This window comes from Leptonychotes weddellii, chromosome X, assembly GCF_054177405.1.
Source record: "Leptonychotes weddellii isolate Sample4059 chromosome X, ASM5417740v2, whole genome shotgun sequence".
In the NCBI taxonomy this organism is placed as follows: Eukaryota; Metazoa; Chordata; class Mammalia; order Carnivora; family Phocidae; genus Leptonychotes; species Leptonychotes weddellii.
Genome location: NC_138385.1, coordinates 10,565,417 through 10,583,255, shown reverse-complemented (window position 1 = coordinate 10,583,255; position 17,839 = coordinate 10,565,417). Strand labels below are relative to the sequence as shown.

The following is a 17,839-nucleotide window of genomic DNA, read 5'->3' as shown; positions in this document are numbered from 1 at the left end:
AACTGGATCACTTGTACATTGCTGATGGGAATGTAGTGGGAATGTGAAGTGGTACAGCCGTTCTGGAAAACAGTTTGGCATTTTCTTTTAAAAAATGAACATGCAGCTATAATATGGCATAGCAATTTCACTCCTCGGCATTTGTTCCAGAAAATGAAGACTTATGTTCATGTAAAAATTTGTAAACACGAATGTTCATATCACCTTTACTTGTAATAGAAAAAAACTTGGAAACAGCTCAGATGCTCTTTAAGGGGGGAAATCCACCATGGAATATGACCAAGCAATGATACAAGTGAACTGTTGATACATGGAACAATCTGCCTGACTTGCCAGATGATGATGCTAAGTGAAAAGAGCCAATCCCAAAAGGTTAATACTCTAGGATTTTATTTATATAATATTCTTATAATGACAAAATTATGGAAATAGCAAACAGATTAGTGGTTTCTAGGGATTAGGGATGGGGTCTGGGACCTGGGAAGGGTGCGTGGGATTGTAGAAGGGCAACAGGAGGGATCCGTGTGGCGAAGGAACAGCTCAGTATCCTGATTGTGGTGGTAGATCCATGAACCTACATATGTGATAAAATTACACAGAACTGACTACATACACACAAACATAAATGAATACAAGTAAAACTGGGGAAATGTGAGTAAGATCAATAGATGGTACCAATATCAATATGTTGGTTGCACTACAGTTCCTAAGATGTTACCCTTGGGGGAGCCTGGGCATAGGGTACATGAGATAGCTCCGTATAATCCCTCACATCTGCATGAGTATCCACAGTGATCTCAATAAAGATTTCAATAAAAAGTTATCATAAACAGTGACAGATAAACTTAATTATAAAACCAAATCTGAAAGGAAAAAAGAAATGAGAGAGAACCTGTATGTTGGGCAGGCAAGTGGTAGAGCTGCCAGGCTACTTCAGGTCTTCTGGCAATTACTGCCTGGAGGACCATGTAAAGAAGCCTCGTCTGGGCTAGTGGGACAGAGTGTCTCATCAGTGGTGTCTGCCCTGCATGTAGGAGGAGGAGTCCTCAAAACAAGTGGGCAGGCAGTGGGGCCTGGTTAGTACTCTGCAAATACCGCCATTGTAGACCACTCCCTACAAGTTTGGTGAGGGTCCCATTAGTGAGTAGGCTTTTACACTAGCTGGCACCTTGAGGGGTGGGAACCATAGCTCTTCTAATAGTGGCTGGTACTCATTGAACATGTTCTAGGGGCCAGGCCTTGTGCTGAGGGCTTTACGTGAATTAATTTATTTGATCCTTATCACAGCCCCGTTGCTGATTTTCGAAACCAAGCTTTCTGGTGCCCAGATGCCTTCACCCTGGCCTATTATTAGGTGTTCTGCTTGCCCACTAGGACCTTAGCTGATACCTCGTCCTTCCTAGAGCAGCTGAGAGGTCCTTGGGATTGGGCTTTGAGCATCCCTTCCTCTCAAGCTTCTGCCACCTGTGGTCCAGGATTGCTGGCCAATTAGGAAGTGGCCAAGTATGACTCTGCATGGATCCTGGGTTCCCTCCACACATAACATCCTGTGGCCACACAGCAGTGCTGTGGGACAGGGATCCTGAGTAATGATAGTTGACATCTGTGGCACATTTACTAGGTGCCAGACACTGCTCAGCTCTGTCAAAGTGCCATTGTCATCCTCTCATTTCATCCCCACCAGCATCCTGTGAAATTGGTAGGATTTCCATCCCCCTTTTTCTGATAAAAGAGACCAAAGTGAATTTGCCTATGTGCACAGAGCTGGTTAGTAGAGAGCAGTGGTTTGCACCCAAGTGTGGCTGATGCAACAGCCCATGCTTGCCCTCAGGGGTCTGTCCACGGCCTAGATAGGTGTCAATAAATACATGATAGATGAATGAAAGGCCACTCAATAGAGCCTGTCCTGTGGCAGTGCTAGCAGATCTCAGGATAAATGTCCTGAAATTAGGTAGCAAACTAGTCAAGTGGGGGTAATGGGCATGATCCCAGCTTACGCTTAAAAGGTTCATCTCCTCAAAGAAAGCACCAAGGAAAGAGTTGTTGATGTCTGTTGAGCACATGCCGTATACCTAGTACTGGGCTAGGCACATTTGGGTGTACATATCAAGGATGAATGAGATAGGGTACCCTGTTTAGGAAACACTCAGTGTTGTTAGGGAGGCCGGCTGTGAACTTCATGGTGTGTACCTGCTATTTCCATCTTATGGGTCCCCACTTATTCCCATCTTCTTGCCTCTGATTGCAATCTTGGCCATGCCTAGTATGCGTTTCCATGACCTACTGAGTCAGTCTCTGGGGGTGGGGCCCAAAAATCTGTTTTAATGAGCCCTCCAAGTAATTATGATGCACATTCAAGTTTGAGAGCCACTGATACATATAAAAAGGGCCTGGGGTGTAGCTGTACTTCATAAATGGTCAAAAGGCTTATTTGGAATGGTTCTGATACTTTGTAGAACTGACTAGTCAAGAAATTGTAGCTCCTGGAAGAGGCAATGTGGACCTTATTCCAGTTTGCTCAGGACTTTCCTAGATAGAGCACTCAAAGTTTCACATCCTGGAAGTCCCCTTAGTCCCAGACAGCTGATCATCTGACTGGTTAAAGACAGTATAATACACATCCATGTTTTTCCTGGTGTTGCCAGGTGTCATTATGCCCTGATTTTATAGATGGGAAAACTATGACAGAGAGAAGTTATATAGTCAGGAAGAAGGTGGTGGTGTCAGGATTCAAATCTGGGTCTGTCTCACTCCAGATTCTATGCTCTTAACAAATTCCTAGAAGTGGAATTGTTATGTCAAAGAGTATGTACGTGAAAAATTTCTAACTCTGTTGCTGAATGATTGTCTCAGAAGCACAACACATATTTTTATACACTAGTGTGTATTTGTGTATATATTAACACAATGTGTATATGACAACAGTATATAAAAATATATGTTTTCCTCATAAATCCACCAAGTGGGCCTTAGGAACCTGTTTAATCTTTACCAATCTGATAGGCAGTCCTCGTGTCATTTTTGGATGTATATCTTTTGACCTTGTCTAATGTGCTCAGTTGGACAGCAGAGCTGAGTGTAATTTGAGATAGGAAATTGAATGGGGCTCTCTTGGCTTAGTGTGAACTTCACTGAAGTAAAATCCTGATACACTTCAGAAGCTTCTGGGGGCACCATCAAAGATGCATGTGTAAAAGCCTTGTGAGGATGAATGTCCCATCTCATTGGTCCCAAGCAGACACTGGGATTGGAGAGTCCACTTTGTGAAGAAACTTGCTGGACTTCTCAGAGCCTCCAATGACATCTTCCTCTTCCAAGTTGTGGTTACCCTTTTGGGGATAGGCTGTTTAATGTGTAAGCTGATTAGGTTGCCTGGGAAAACAACATGTGGGGGTTTAGGGCACATGCTCTATCCCTCAAAGAGTGGTAGACAGGAACATTTGAGCTGTGACAGGAATAGGAGAGGGCAAACGAATTCAAAAGCATGAGGTTGGGGGGAGGTATATAAATGTTATACACGTTGAGGACCATGCTAATAAGTAAAAAATGGAAGCTGTGTTCCTGGGTAGAGTCCACAAAGATTTTGTGACTGAGATGTGGGGAACACAGAGGTGGAAGGAAAAAGGGAAAGGGAAATTAGGAGTTTAAATACATACAGCTTAGATTCTGAAGGGAAGAAGGGAGCCTTGAGAAAGACCGGGAGAGGGGAGGAGGAACCATCTTAGATGGCTAACGTTTAGAAGAAAGTTCCGTATGCCATCCTCCAAGGAGATAGCAGTTCGCATGGGTTGTGGATTCCCTGTACCCTGAATGTGGTAGCTTTCTGACATTATTGCCCACTTGGCAGATTTCCCCCAAGTTGACTCTGGGCAACTAGCATGGATAGGTACTTTGGTGAAGAGGAAACCTAAAATCTCTCCTTTTTCAGAAAATTTTCAACTCTATTGAGCTGCAGTTTATATACAGTAAGATTTACCCATTTTAAGTGTATCAATGGATGAATTTTAATAATTGTTATGAAGTCATGTACCCACCATCATAATTAAGTTACAGAACAGTTCCATGACCCTAAGGAAGTTCCTTGTGCCCATTTATACTCTTTCAAGACCCCTGGCCTGGCTTTCTGTCACTGTGCTCTTTTGTGTTTGACTGTTTACTTGGCAAAATATTTTTTGAGATTCATCCACCTTGTTGGGTCTATTGGTAGTTTGTTTTTTTTTAATTGCACAGTTCATCTCTTTATTAGTTGATGCACATTTGAATTTTTTCCAGTTTGGGACTATTATGAATAATGCTGCAATGAACTTTTGAGCGTATGTCTTTTCTGGATATATATTTTCATTTCTTTTGGATAGATACCTAGGAGTGGAATTTCTGGGTTGTATGTTAAATGCATGTTTAAGTTTTTATTTATATATATTTATTTATTGTATATACATATATATTTATATATTTATTTTAAAATAGTATGGCAGGACTATATGTGTGTGTGTGTGTGTGTGTGTGTGTATACACATGTAGTCTTGCCATACTGTTTTGGTTACAAAAATACTGGTTACGAAAATACATACTGGTTACAACCACTTTGGATTCCTACCAGCAATTTCTATGAGAGATCCTATGCTCCACATCTTAGCCAAGATGTGGTATTGTTAATCTCTTTAACATTAGCCATTTGAGTAGGTGTATAGTGATGTGTCATTATGGTTTTAATTCACATTTTCTTAATGACTAATGATATTGAATATCTTTTCATGTGCTTGTTGGCCATCCACATACTTTTTTTGTCAAGTGTTTGCTCAAACATTTTGCCAGTTTTTAATTGGATTACTTGTCTTTTTTATTGAGTGATAGGAGATATTTTTTTTATTATGTTCAGTTAGCCAACATATAGTACATCATTAGTTTTTGATGTAGTGTTCAACAGTTTATCAGTTGCCTGTAACTCCCAGTGCTCACCACAACACATGCCCTTCTTAATACCCATCACCTGGCTACCCCCTCCTCCACCCCCCTCCCTTCTGTAACCCTCAGTTTGTTTCCCGGGAGTCCAGAGTCTCTCATGGTTTGTCTCCCTCTCTGATTTCTTACCATTCAGTTTTCCCTCCCTTCCACTATGGTCCTCTGCGCTATTCCTTATGTTCCACATATGAGTGAAACCATATGATAATTGTCTTTCTCTGCTTGATTTATTTCACTTAGCATAATCCCCTCCAGTTCCATCTATGTCGATGCAAATGGTAGGTATTCATCCTTTCTGATGGCTAAGTAATATTCCATTGTATAAATGAACCACATCTTTATCCATTCATCTGTTGAAGGACATCTCGGCTCCTTCCATAGTTTGGCTCTTGTGGACATTGCTGCTATGAACATTGGGGTGCAGGTGCCCCTTCTTTTCACTACATCTGTATCTTTGGGGTAAATACCTAGTAGTGCAATTGCTGGGTCGTAGGGTAGCTCTATTTTTAACATCTTGAGGAATTTCCATACTGTTTTCCAGAGTAATAGGAGATATTTATATATTCTGGATATATGTCAGATATAGCAAATGTTTTTCTTCCTGTCTGTGGCTTGCCTTTTCATTTTCTTAATGCTAAGTTTTGAATAACAGAAGTTTTAAATTTTTTTTGTGATTATTTATTTTTAAAGATTTATTTATTTGAGAGAGAGAGAGAACACAAATAATAGGAGGGGCAGAGGGAGAGGGAGAGAGAGAATCCCCAGGCAGACTCCCCACTGAGTGCAGAGCCTGATGTGGGGCTTGATCCCATGACCCCGAGATCATGACCTGAGCCAAAATCAAGAGTCGGCTGCTCAACTGACTGAGCCACCCAGGCAACCCTTATTTATTTATTTTTGAGTAAACTCTACCCGCCATGTGGGGCTTGAACTTACGACTCCAACATCAAGAGTTGCATAGCTCTACTAACTGAGCTAGCCAAAAATTTTAAATTTTGATGAAGTCCAATTTATCAGTTTTTTTCCTTTTATTGTTTATGTTTTTGTGTCCTAAAAAATCTTTGCCTCCTGTAAAGTCTCAATTTTTTCTCCTATGTGAGGAGAAGAAACTTCTAGAAGTTTCATACTTTGGGTTTGTACATTTAGGTTTATGTATGAACCATTCAGAGTTAATGGTTTTTGCCTGATACAAGGTTGAGATTGATTTTTTTTCCCCAAATGAGTACTGAGTTGTTCAGCACTATTCATTTCAAAAGCTGTCCTTGTTTTTTTATTTCCTTTTGTTTTTCTTGTATTTTCTCTCTATACTTGTACTTTAATGAGCTAAGGGTCTGTTGTCTCCATCTGTTAAGAACCCTCTGGACCTAGATTGTAAGTGAAAATGCTATCATTGCTTGAGAAATGGTGCTTCATTGTAAGGAATATCAGCAATTACATTTAACCATGGTATTTGTAGAGTTTTATGGGCAGGAATTCATGCTACCATATTCTCTGTGGTTTGTTAGCTTCTTGGAATTTTAGAAAGATAAAAAAAATCTGAGGTTTAAGTAATAGAATTTGAAGGGTGGTGAAAAGTCTCTATCAGTTCTAGGGCATGAGGTCCCAGACTCCAAGTAAGCATTTGAGTGAGGTCCGTGTAGCTGGATGGAGCAGAACAGAAAAAAAAAAACACAAAAAACTGTATATACGATTTGGGATTTAAGTTTTCCTGAGGGGGTGGTACCTGGCTGGCTCAGTTGGTGGAGCCTGTGACTCTTGATCTTGCGGTTGTGGGTTCGAGCCCCACATTGGGTGTAAAGATCAGTTAAAAATAAAACCTTTTTTGGGGCTCCTGGGTGGCTCAGTTGGCTAAGTGACTGCCTTCGGCTCAGGTCATGATCCTGGAGTCCCGGGATCGAGTCCCGCGTCGGGCTCCCTGCTCAGCGTGGAGTCTGCTTCTCCCTCTGACCCTCCCCCCCTCATGCTCTCTCTCTCTATCTCATTCTCTCTCTCAAATAAATAAATAAAATCTTTAAAAAAATAAAAAAAATAAAACCTTTTTTAAAAAAGTAAGTTTTCCTGAGGGAACAGGTAAAACATATTTCATTGGTGCTTTAATTTTTCTTTTTCTTTAAGATTTTATTTATTTGGGGGAGAGAGAGAGAGGAGCAGAGGGGGAGTGAGAGGGACAAGCAGACTCTGCGCCAAGTGCAGAACCCCACGTAGGGCTTGATCTCATGACCCTGGGATCATGATCTGAGCCAAAACCAAGAGTTGGGTGCTTGACCAACTGAGTCACCCAGGTGCCCTGGTGCTTTAATTTTTCTAAGGAAATAGAAGACAGATTTGGAAAAAGTATTATACGGTTTATTTTTCAAATGTGATGATAAATTTGGTATATTTTCAAATACTGTGAATATTATCCAGTGGTCTGATTCCAAATTCTTGGAATCAAGATTCCAATATAATATTGGTCTGATTCCAAATTCTTAAGTATTCACTGACTGTAAATACGCTTCTATGCACACACACACACAAACACACATGCTCACCCTGAGCCACAAACTCGTTGTCATCCTTATCCCATTTTCTGCAAAAGATGGTAAACAACTGACTATCCAATAAGAGGGGACTGCCTCAATAAGTTATAGTTATGGTATATTCAGTGGTCGTATAATAGAATATTATGCAGATATCAAATAGATTGTACTAATATAGAAATTACCTATACACATATGTATATATTAAATGCTTGTATGTATCTCCACATCTACAGAAATAAAAGCAGGTGTAAAGCTTTTTGTACAAAGGTGGTCACTCTGGTGTTATTTGTAATGATAAATATAAAAGTATAGTAATAAAAGTGTCCACAGGGGCGCCTGGGTGGCTCAGTCGGTTAGGCGTCTGCCTTCGGCTCGGGTCGTGATCCCAGGGTCCTGGGATCGAGCCCCGCATCGGGCTCCCTGCTCAGCGGGAGGCCTGCTTCTCCCTCTCCCACTCCCCCTGCTTGTGTTCCCTCTCTCGCTCTCTCTCTGTCAAATAAATAAAAATTTAAAAAAATCTTAAAAAAAAAAAAAAGTGTCCACAAATGGGAGGCTGATTAAATAAACATGGTATACTCGTACATGGGGATATCATGCTCTTGTTAAAGAGAATGAAGTAGGGGGTGCCTGGGTGGCTCAGTTGGTTAAGCATCCAACTCTTGATTTTGGCTCAGGTCATGATCTCAGGGTTGTGAGGTTGGGCCCTGCGTTGGGCTCTGTGCTCAGCCCAGAGTCTGCTTGTCCCTCTCCCTCTGCTCCTCCCCGGACTTGCTCTCTCACTCTCTCTCTCAAATAAATAAATAAAATCTTTAAAATAAAAAGAATGAAGTAGATCTACATGTTATGTTTGGAATAATCTCCAAAAAATGCTACTATGTGAAAAAAAGAAGTAAGGAACAAGATAATGTGAAAAGTATGCACCTAGGTGTATGTGTGTGTTGCATAATCTGAAAGGATGTATTAAAAATGTTAACAAATGATTGATTTTGGCAAGGAAAATATGGGGTCTAGAATTGAGGGAGACTTCTTTCCAGTGTGTACCTTTTTTTTCCTATTTGAATTTTGTAACCATGTGCACATCTTACTTTTTCAAATGAAAAATGCCTTCTTCTGAGCATCTATTACCTAGAATTGAGATCTAGTTTTATACTGTGTCAGGAGCTTGAATTTGGAAGATGGAAATTAATCATTTCCCTATCTTTGACCCTAACCATGTTGCTAACCTTCCACCAATCTTCTGATTCTTGATTTGAGGGAGGATAGTTTGGACAAGAGAAGGTGGGGATGGAAGGGCAAGAAGCAGAGTATAGAGTTAGGAATAGCATCCTAGGGTGACTTGAAAGTTAAGGATATATGAAAATTAATAAAAGGAAATCTCACTAAAGTGGAATTAGGAGGCCAGAAAGGGGAGCTCCCAGGCCCTACTATTGGTGGTCAACTGCAGACCCAACAGGAAGAGATAACCTTGCAAGTGTATACTCTTTAGCTCCGACTTTACTACCCTTGGCAGGAGGAAGAAGGGTTTTCTTCTCTCCCAGAAGCAGCAGGCCAGCCAATAAGAAACTGTCACAACTCAGCCAATGAAAAGCCACTATACTTTGAACTACCAGTTTACTCCAATGGACTTTTTATTTATAACAGCCTTCCCAACTGCACCCTTTTCTCAATAAGAGAGCTTTCTTCTTTGTTCTCTGGACTTGTCTTGGTTTTGCAGTAGCTTGCATGTCCTGAATCCCAGTTCTTTGCTATTCCTGAATAAACCCATTTTTGCTGGTACAATAACTGACAGCTTTATTTATTTTATTTTATTTTTTTAAAGGTTTTATTTATTTATATGACAGAGAGAGACATAGTGAGAGAGGGAACACAAGCAGGGGGAGTGGAGGAGGGAGAAGCAGGCTTCCCGTGGAGCAGGGAGCCTGATGGGGGGCTCGATCCCAGGATCCTGGGATCATGACCTGAGCCAAAGGCAGATGCTTAACGACTGAGCCACCCAGGCACCCCTGACAGCTTTATTTTTAAGGTTAACAGATACTACAAGTCGATCCAAAGCACCTAGTAAGTCCAGACTAATCGGCAACATGCTAAACCACTCATCCTCATCTATCTTTGAAGACCCCCAAGAATATTGGGTGTAATTTAGCTTGGTGGTTATTGAACCTAGCCTTAATCAGAATTACTTGGGGTGCTTTAAAATATCATGTTTTTACCATAGATATAACCTGCATACAGTTTTTTTAAAAAATGAACAGTATAGAAGAGAAAGAAAAGTTTCATGTTTAATGGCTAGTTTCCAGTCTCCAGAGGTAACCACTTTATTTCTAGTTTTGAGTTTTTCTGATGATTAATACCATTACTCTAAAGAATATGTTTCTATTTCCTACTTTATCAATTTTAGACAGCATTTTTTGACTCTCAAGAAAGATGATTTAGCATACTTATGCCACCTTCTTTACCTACTTCTGATTTTCCCAAAATTTTATTCGTTATATTTTTATGATATTCAGGACATTTTAGTGGTTACTTTTATAACATTAAATCATATACTTTAATTTTTATTTTTGTATCCATTAATTCTAGACAATATATATCAACACTGATTTCAGAGATACTTTCCTACACTCTCCCTCCTCCCATTGCTTCTGACTTCTGTCACCTATAATATTATGTGTGCATTATTAAGTTTATAACTACTGCCTAGGTTCAAATCTCAGCTCCACCGCTTGTTATCTATGTAATCTTAGGTAAATTATTGAATGTCTCTGTGCCCTCAGTTTGCTCAGCTGTCAACTGGAGGTGATAATAGTAGTATCTACTTCATAGGGTTGCTATAAGATTAAATTTTACTTAAATTGAAATAAATATTTCAAAGTACTTAACATAGCATTTGGTACATAGTAAGTGCTTTTTAAGTGTTAAGCTAGAAAATAAAATAGCAAAATTAAAAGTGAAATGAAATATGTTTTACAATTCAAATTAAATCCTCAGTATGCTCTATCTATAACTTGATTTTAAAAAATAAAACTAAAATGCAAAAGACATGAAGAGACATTTCACCAAGGAGGATATATAGGTGGCAAATAGGCATGTGAAAATATGTTCAATATTATTAGTTATTGCAGAAACACAAATGAAAGCCACAATGAGATATCAGCATATATCTATTTATATCTTCTTTAGTTTAGAAGAACTAAAATTAGTGGGAATAACAAATGCTGGTGAATATGTGGTGAAACTTGATCATCCATACATTACTGGTGGAAATGTCAAATGGTACAGCCACTCTGGAAAAAGAGCTTGGCAGTTTCTTTAAAAAATTAAATATGCTAGCACTATACAACCCAGCAGTAACTGCTGGGCACTTATCACAGAGAAATGAAGCTTGAAGTTCACACAAAAATCTGTACACAAGTGTTCAGAGTGGCTTTATTAGTAGTAGCTTTATTCATAAACTGGAAACAACCCACATGTCCTTTGACAGGTGAATGGTTAGACAAAGTGTGGTACAGCCATATGAAGAAATACTGCTCAGCAGTAAAAAGGAAGGAAGTATTGATATAGGCAACAATCTGGATGGATCTCCAGAGAATTATGTTGAGTGGAAAAAGCCAATCCCAAAACATTGCAAACTGTCTGATCACATTTATATTATTTGCATATATTCTTGGAATTACAAAATCATAGAAATGGAACAGTTTATTGGTTACCATGGATTAAGGAGAGGAAGGGATGGGAAGGAAGAGAGTGTGGCTATAAAAAAGAAACATACAGGATCCTTGTGGTGATGGAACTCTTCTGCATCTTGATTGTATCAATGTCAATATTCTGATTCTGATATTGTTTTATACTTTTGCAAGATGCTGTTGGGAGAAACTGAGTATATATATATATATATTCTCACAACTGCATGGAACTTTACTTCAAAATAAGAAGTTTAACTAAAGAACCAAACAAACAACTCTCCCAATATTAACTCCATGTAAATATTATTCACAGCAGGACCAAGGAATGTGTTTGGACCTACAGAGAAAATTAATGTAATCATAGAGCTGTAAAAAAGTGCTGCTGGTAGGAGAACATTTCAAATGTCAAAGTCAAATGGATTATCTTTTCTTATACTCCTTCAATGGCTCAAATGATGCCACATTTTAGCATGCTTCCTATTAGAACTAGAATCATCATACAGCTTTTTGTTCTCCTTAGAGTTCCTAATTGTATTCCATTGTCAATCAAAAGCACAGAAAAATAGCTTCTGGTTTCTTAGTGATATAGGTTGCTTAGAGAATTTGCATCCATCTTAAGGATATTCTTCACTGAACCCTTTGACTTCTTGTTCTAATTACGACCTAATGCTTTCTTGGTCAGCTTAGCAGTTGTCATCTTGGGATTCCTTTAATGCTTTAAAATATAAATTCCCAGGCACCACCACAGACCAATTTAATTGGAGTTTCTTTGGGTGAGGTATGTCTGGCGTATGTGCATTTTTTAAAAACTACCCTCCCAGGCGATTTTGCCCATCAGATTTGAGAATTCATCTAGCTAATCCTGAGAGTCCTATAACTAATATTAGAAATATTAATAATAGATACTGTTTTTTGAGAATTTGCTATGTTCTGGTCATTGTTTTAAGGGTCAATGCATGGTCCTATTTAATCTTTACACAAGCCTATGAAGTAAGTACTATTATTATCCCTGTTTTAGAGAAAACTCAGTATCAGAGAAGTAAAATCACACCACTTTCAAGCTCCAGAGCCAGGATTAGAACCCAGGTTTGTCTGGCAATAAAATTTTGGATTTTAACCAACAAATTATGTTAATTGTAAAACGCCAAGTTATTTTACCTCTAGAGCTCCATAGGGCGTTGGAGCATAGGTAAAAGGACTGTGTATTGTCAACAAATTTTACAGCTAAAACCTGGCATCTTTTAATCAGTTAAATCAATTCAGCAAGGTCATTCTTGTGAGATACCCTAAGTATGAATAATGGACCATGGATCAAATGGGAAGCCCTTAGCAATTTCTTTTCGACTCTCATTATTTTGGATGGTATAGAAACAGTTCACAAACCCTACCAATAAATCTCTTAAAAGTTTTCCCATGTAAGCATCTTTAACAAAGTTTGTATCTATGGGTTATCTGTGACTTTTCCTCACATTTTCTCTGGCTCCCACAGATGGATACATGAAGTTAGCTGTACTAATTTCTGAGCATTTGAAATGGAATACCTAATTCAATAGTTAGGAGAAATAAGAATAGCCTCCAGATGGCTTGATCACTTGGTAGCTAAATACTGGAATCATATATTTGCCCACCGTAGAGCTGGACTCTTAACTTTTACAGATACCAAATATGACTCAAAACTATTCACATTTAAGAAGCATACTCTAGTAGCTCTTAATATTCTGATATGGACTGATCTCCAAGATCTCTCACATTAAAAAACAAAATAGTGTATGTAGTATGCCACTACTTATATAAAAAAGAGGGGGCACATATTAATATTTGGTGATAAATACATGAAAATCTCTGAAAGAGATTTTCATAAGAAGAAAACAAAAGAAACATGCCCTAGTAATGGGCACAAAAATAATGTTTAAAATCTAAATTTAAATTGTTAACGAAATGTGCAAAATCACTACACACACACATAATGGAATAGTGAATCTTGTGCTACATTAGACCACTGTATGCTTTCATACTGTATTGGTTGTTTTTCTTCTGTAATTTAAAAACCCAAACCAACTCTGCTAATTAAGCTCTCTGGCCAAGAGCTCACTTGGATCCCTGACAGTCCCTAGTTAAAGCTTAGTTTGTAGTTTTTGACAGCAAACCAAGACCCTCTTGTTTGCTTCAGGAAAACTGGCTGGTTTTAGTCCCTAGCATTATTTTAGCAGTACCCTCATTCCAACAAGTCACCAATCCTCTTGACCATGACTTAAAATTGTGCCAGAATTTTCTTGGTGGTTTTTTTGTTTGAGACAGGTAGTAGTAGTAGTAATGAAATTATTGTTAGCTTGGTTTTAATTTTTGACAAAATATCTTGGAAACAGGAATAAGGTGGTATATTGAGATGATAAAGCAAGGACAAAAGCAACTAAATCAAATTTACTTGAACTAATACATGTGTTTTTGCCATATATCTTAATTCTTTTATTTCTTACTCCTTAATTAGTCCATAACTCAGAAGGTGAAAACCACCACAGGCAAGTGACATTTTATGAAATGAATTGTTTAAAATGTACTTTTTGTGATAATGGCACTCGATGTGAATAGTATTTAGTATTTTTTTTTTTACAATTTTACTTATTTTTGTTGGCATGTTTGGAAATAGGTAAAAAGTCTGAGTGAGAAACTTTCAGTACTTTTATTATTAAATGCACTTCATCTCTCTTTATGTGACTCCTTACCAGAAAAGAAATGGCCTAAGAATTTCCACCTGCCTGATATGACATTTGTAAAAGTCTTATAGTACTTTGATTTCATAAATATATTACCCAAAGTAACTAATTTTTATAACCCACGCCCCTTAAGGAGCCCAAAACTAAGCTCAAAGGGAAACCACAAACCTTGAAAAAAAACTAGAAATATTCCTTCTTTCCCCTCTATGGTCTCCTGGTGTCAGTTAACTACAACTCCTCCGTCTGTGACCTTGAGAAACCTTGAGGCTAAATAGGAGGAGTAGAGTATTGAAGGTCATCCAGTCCACCACTACCCAAAAAGGGGAGCAAAAATTCATGGTAACAGGTAAGTGTTTTTATAATTATGGCAGATGGTGATTGAAGCAAAGGCAGCTCAAAAGGGGAGACATGAAAAAGCCATAATTTTGAATGTTTGACATTTGTTTTGAAACTACCTTACTACCCTATACCCTTTACCATCTGTCTGTTATCCCTCCCAACACCCACCTCTGTCTTCCCACAGGGCTCCATTGTCTGCAGTTCCTGTTTCTCAGGGGCGGAGCTGTGGGAGGCAGCCATGGGTGCCATAATAGGCACCTGCGGCCAGCACAATGGGCTGTGGGTGCTTGTGGGAGAGACAGATTGATGTATTGTGCATGGGGGAGGAGGGCTGTCACTTGAATCCATGTGAACCCAGGCTTTAGGGGCAAGGGAGATTGACAGCTTTTGTAGGTTGCATTTCTTTTTCAAAGCTTGGCTTTAATAGACAGTAAGTTTGGGGCCCCAGGCTTTCACTCCCATAATTCTAACAGGGCAATCACGAGCATTCAGCATTTCTTTTTACCCCCCTTGTTACGCATTAAATGATTTCAGTAAAGGAATGTGCAGCATTAATTAGAATTTGTTAGCAGATACCAAGGGGAAAAGTTTCTTCACAACAACTATAGGAGGTGTCATTTGTACAAAGACTTTTTTGTTTTCTTTCCCCATTACATTATCACTGCAATATGTAAGGTAGTGATTCTTTTCATTTAAATTAAGTGGAAAGCTACTAAATCTTGTTTTATTCTCCAAAAAGAATAAGGTCCTTAACACTTATCTTTTAACTTCTTTCATTTCCTAAGGTTGGTGTTTACTTTTGCTTTCAGTCTGACCCATTTACTGATCTGTGTGGTTGTGTATCCAGTTTTGTGTACCATTTAGCTCTTACAATTACAGGCAGCCCACTACTGATATATAAGGATTGTTTCAGGTGAAAATAGATACCAATAATACTGAAAATCATTGACACACTGGAGCCCTTTTTGGTAATGGTACACTGAGAAATGCCAAAAAATTAGATTCCCCTAGGTTTGTGTCCCAATTTATTTTCTAAAACTATTTTTCCCTAGTTGATATTTAACCTTAGCTATGACATCAAATTTATGGGAGAATGGGGCAGCGGCCAAGGAATACTTTTTCCCATAGAAAACTCATTCCTAAATTATGTCAGTATTTTTAAACATCAAAAGTCCCCCCCCACCTTAAACACACACAGATAGCATCATTTCCTTATAGCTAGTTAAAATGATCTTAGGGTTTTTTTGGTTTTATATTGTTTCTATTTTCTATTCTGATTTTTATTCCTGACGTTTTAGACTTATATGGGAACAAAATTAATCTCAGATGGGATATCTTGTAAATGTGCTCTTTGCCACCTGAAGAACTGATAAAAATTAAAAATGTTGGCTGTGATTTTTCTAACATCTCTCCCATATAAAATCATTTTCTCTATGGAAGGAGTTGGAGGCTAATTGAATTAGGATTTTTCCCATTCATTGTTTTATTTAAATGTGTTAAGGGCAATAGTGAAAAATATTAGAAGTCTACCATTATTTCTCAGGAAGAACATATTCCCACACAGTTGTCTGACTCTGTCTATTATAATAATTTGGTGCAATGGTTTTAAAAGTAGTGGGGTGATAATAATTAGGGTGTGCGACACAGAAATTTCAATGCTGGATTCAACATTTCACCATGCAGGGCATGAAAATTGCCGACTGGGGCTAGTCAGCTCTAAGTACTAATTAACTAATTAATCAGGTGCTGAGACCAACTGAATGGAGGATACCAGCCAGACAACTCAAGCCCAAGCAGAGGGTTGTGCTCTTTCAAAGACAGTGCAGTCTTTCTTCTTGGTTTTTAACCCAATCAAAAATGAGGGGAGAAAATAGGATATCGTGTCCTACTGTCAGTCATTTCAGTCTAAGCTTTTTACGTAGAGAAAATAAAATAAAAACATGTGCCTCTGATAATAACTGTGAGGCACTGTATGCAGCGCAACCTCCAAAACTCTGGCAAACTCCGTATCTCCTTGGCCATGAACTATTTCAGGGCTGGTATATGTGAGTGTGTGTGGGAGGAAGGGGATCTGCCTTCTTGGAGTTTTCTACAATATATATTTTTTTAACATTGGAGATGAGAAATGTATTTCTCTTTTTGGACTGATCTAAGGTCTTTTGCCTCATCCCTTGTTTATGTAAATGAGAAGAGTCCAATTACACATATGGAAAAAGGGTTTAATGAATCGTGAAAAAGCCTGGTTTGCAGAGAAAGGGCACAATCCCCTCTTCTTCTTCTCTTTTATATTTAACTTAGAAACATGTATTTCTTTTAAGGAAGATGATAAAGCTTAATGATTAGATCATTTTATTTTATATACTAATTTTCATATTTGGGAATTATTAAACATATTTTGCTAGAAGATTTAGCTTCCTTTATCTTTGTAAGGCTTCATAGAGACCTAGTAAGTATTGTCTACAACAAAAACTGTGAAATTCTAACTTTTTTCCTAAATTAAAAAACTTATTACATGTTAGTTCCTCCCATTTTTTGTTATTCTTAGCTCAGTGATAATTTTTCTTAACACAGTTTGCTCTGGAACTGTCTGCACTGAAAAAGAACTGCATCATTACAGGAGAGGAGGGTTGTTATTGAACCCAAGGAAAAGACTTTAGTATCACATAGGTTTAGCTTAATTTTGGTATTATTATGATGTTTTGCCTAGCTATAATTTTTAGGGTGTTGAATTAGGTAAGCTTTTTTTTTTTTCTTTCCTAAAAGACAGTGAATTTTTACACTAGAGCAGAGAATACCGTGTTTGAGATTTCATTTTCCTATTTTCTCTTCCCTTACTTCTTCATTTGGAATTTTCAGTAGTTGAAAGACCACAGAGAACCCCCAACCCATTTTTTTTTAATGACAAAAACCTTGCAAGGATACTGAGGGGAAAAAATTACTACCATTTCTGACGTGACTCTTAGATTTGGTAAGTATGCAACTAGCCCGGAAGAGGTGCTTTGCAGCGACAGCAGGAAAGTTCTAAATCACGGCTGTAAGTGCTTTTCAGAGACCTAATCCAGCAACCTCATTTGGCACTTGGGGAAACTGAGGCCCAGGAAGCGGGGGGCGGGGGCAGAGTTATATGATTTTTTTTCCTCTACAAAATACTGCGTCGATCAGCGGAAAATACTTTTCTTGGGTACCTACTATGTAGAGGGCATTGCTGGGATTCAGACTGCTTGCCTATTCACGGGGGCCATGCTCTTTCCACTCTACCCACTCCCCCCCACCCCCCGGCCTTCCCGGATCGGCGCCCTGGATGTGATCGACACCATGAAGTTGCCCCATAATCCTCTCTGGCAACATAGGATGTAAAATTTGATCAGCTCATTGGATGAAGCCGACAAGTCTCAAAAATGTGTGAAAAGGGGGCCAAGTGGTAGGCAAGCGCCGCGTTGAGGCAGCGCTCCAGCCGGTCCCCCTCCGAGTTCTTGGTGCGGCAGCCGCGGCGGAGCGGGGGTTGGGGCCGAGCTGCGGGACCGCGACCGAGGCGGCGGCGGCGGCGGCGGCGACCGAGGCGGCAGCAGCGGCGGCTGCGGGGAGGCCGCGGCGCCATGGGGGGGGCCCTAGGAGCGGA

At 39.0% G+C, this 17,839-nt stretch overlaps 1 long non-coding RNA gene across 2 annotated transcripts in view; it reads left to right on the top strand.

The window, feature by feature from the left end:
* Positions 1-17,839, top strand: part of LOC145717771 (uncharacterized) — a 384,058-nt gene that overhangs the window by 117,098 nt on the left and 249,121 nt on the right. The gene's annotated exons all lie outside the window — the stretch shown is intronic.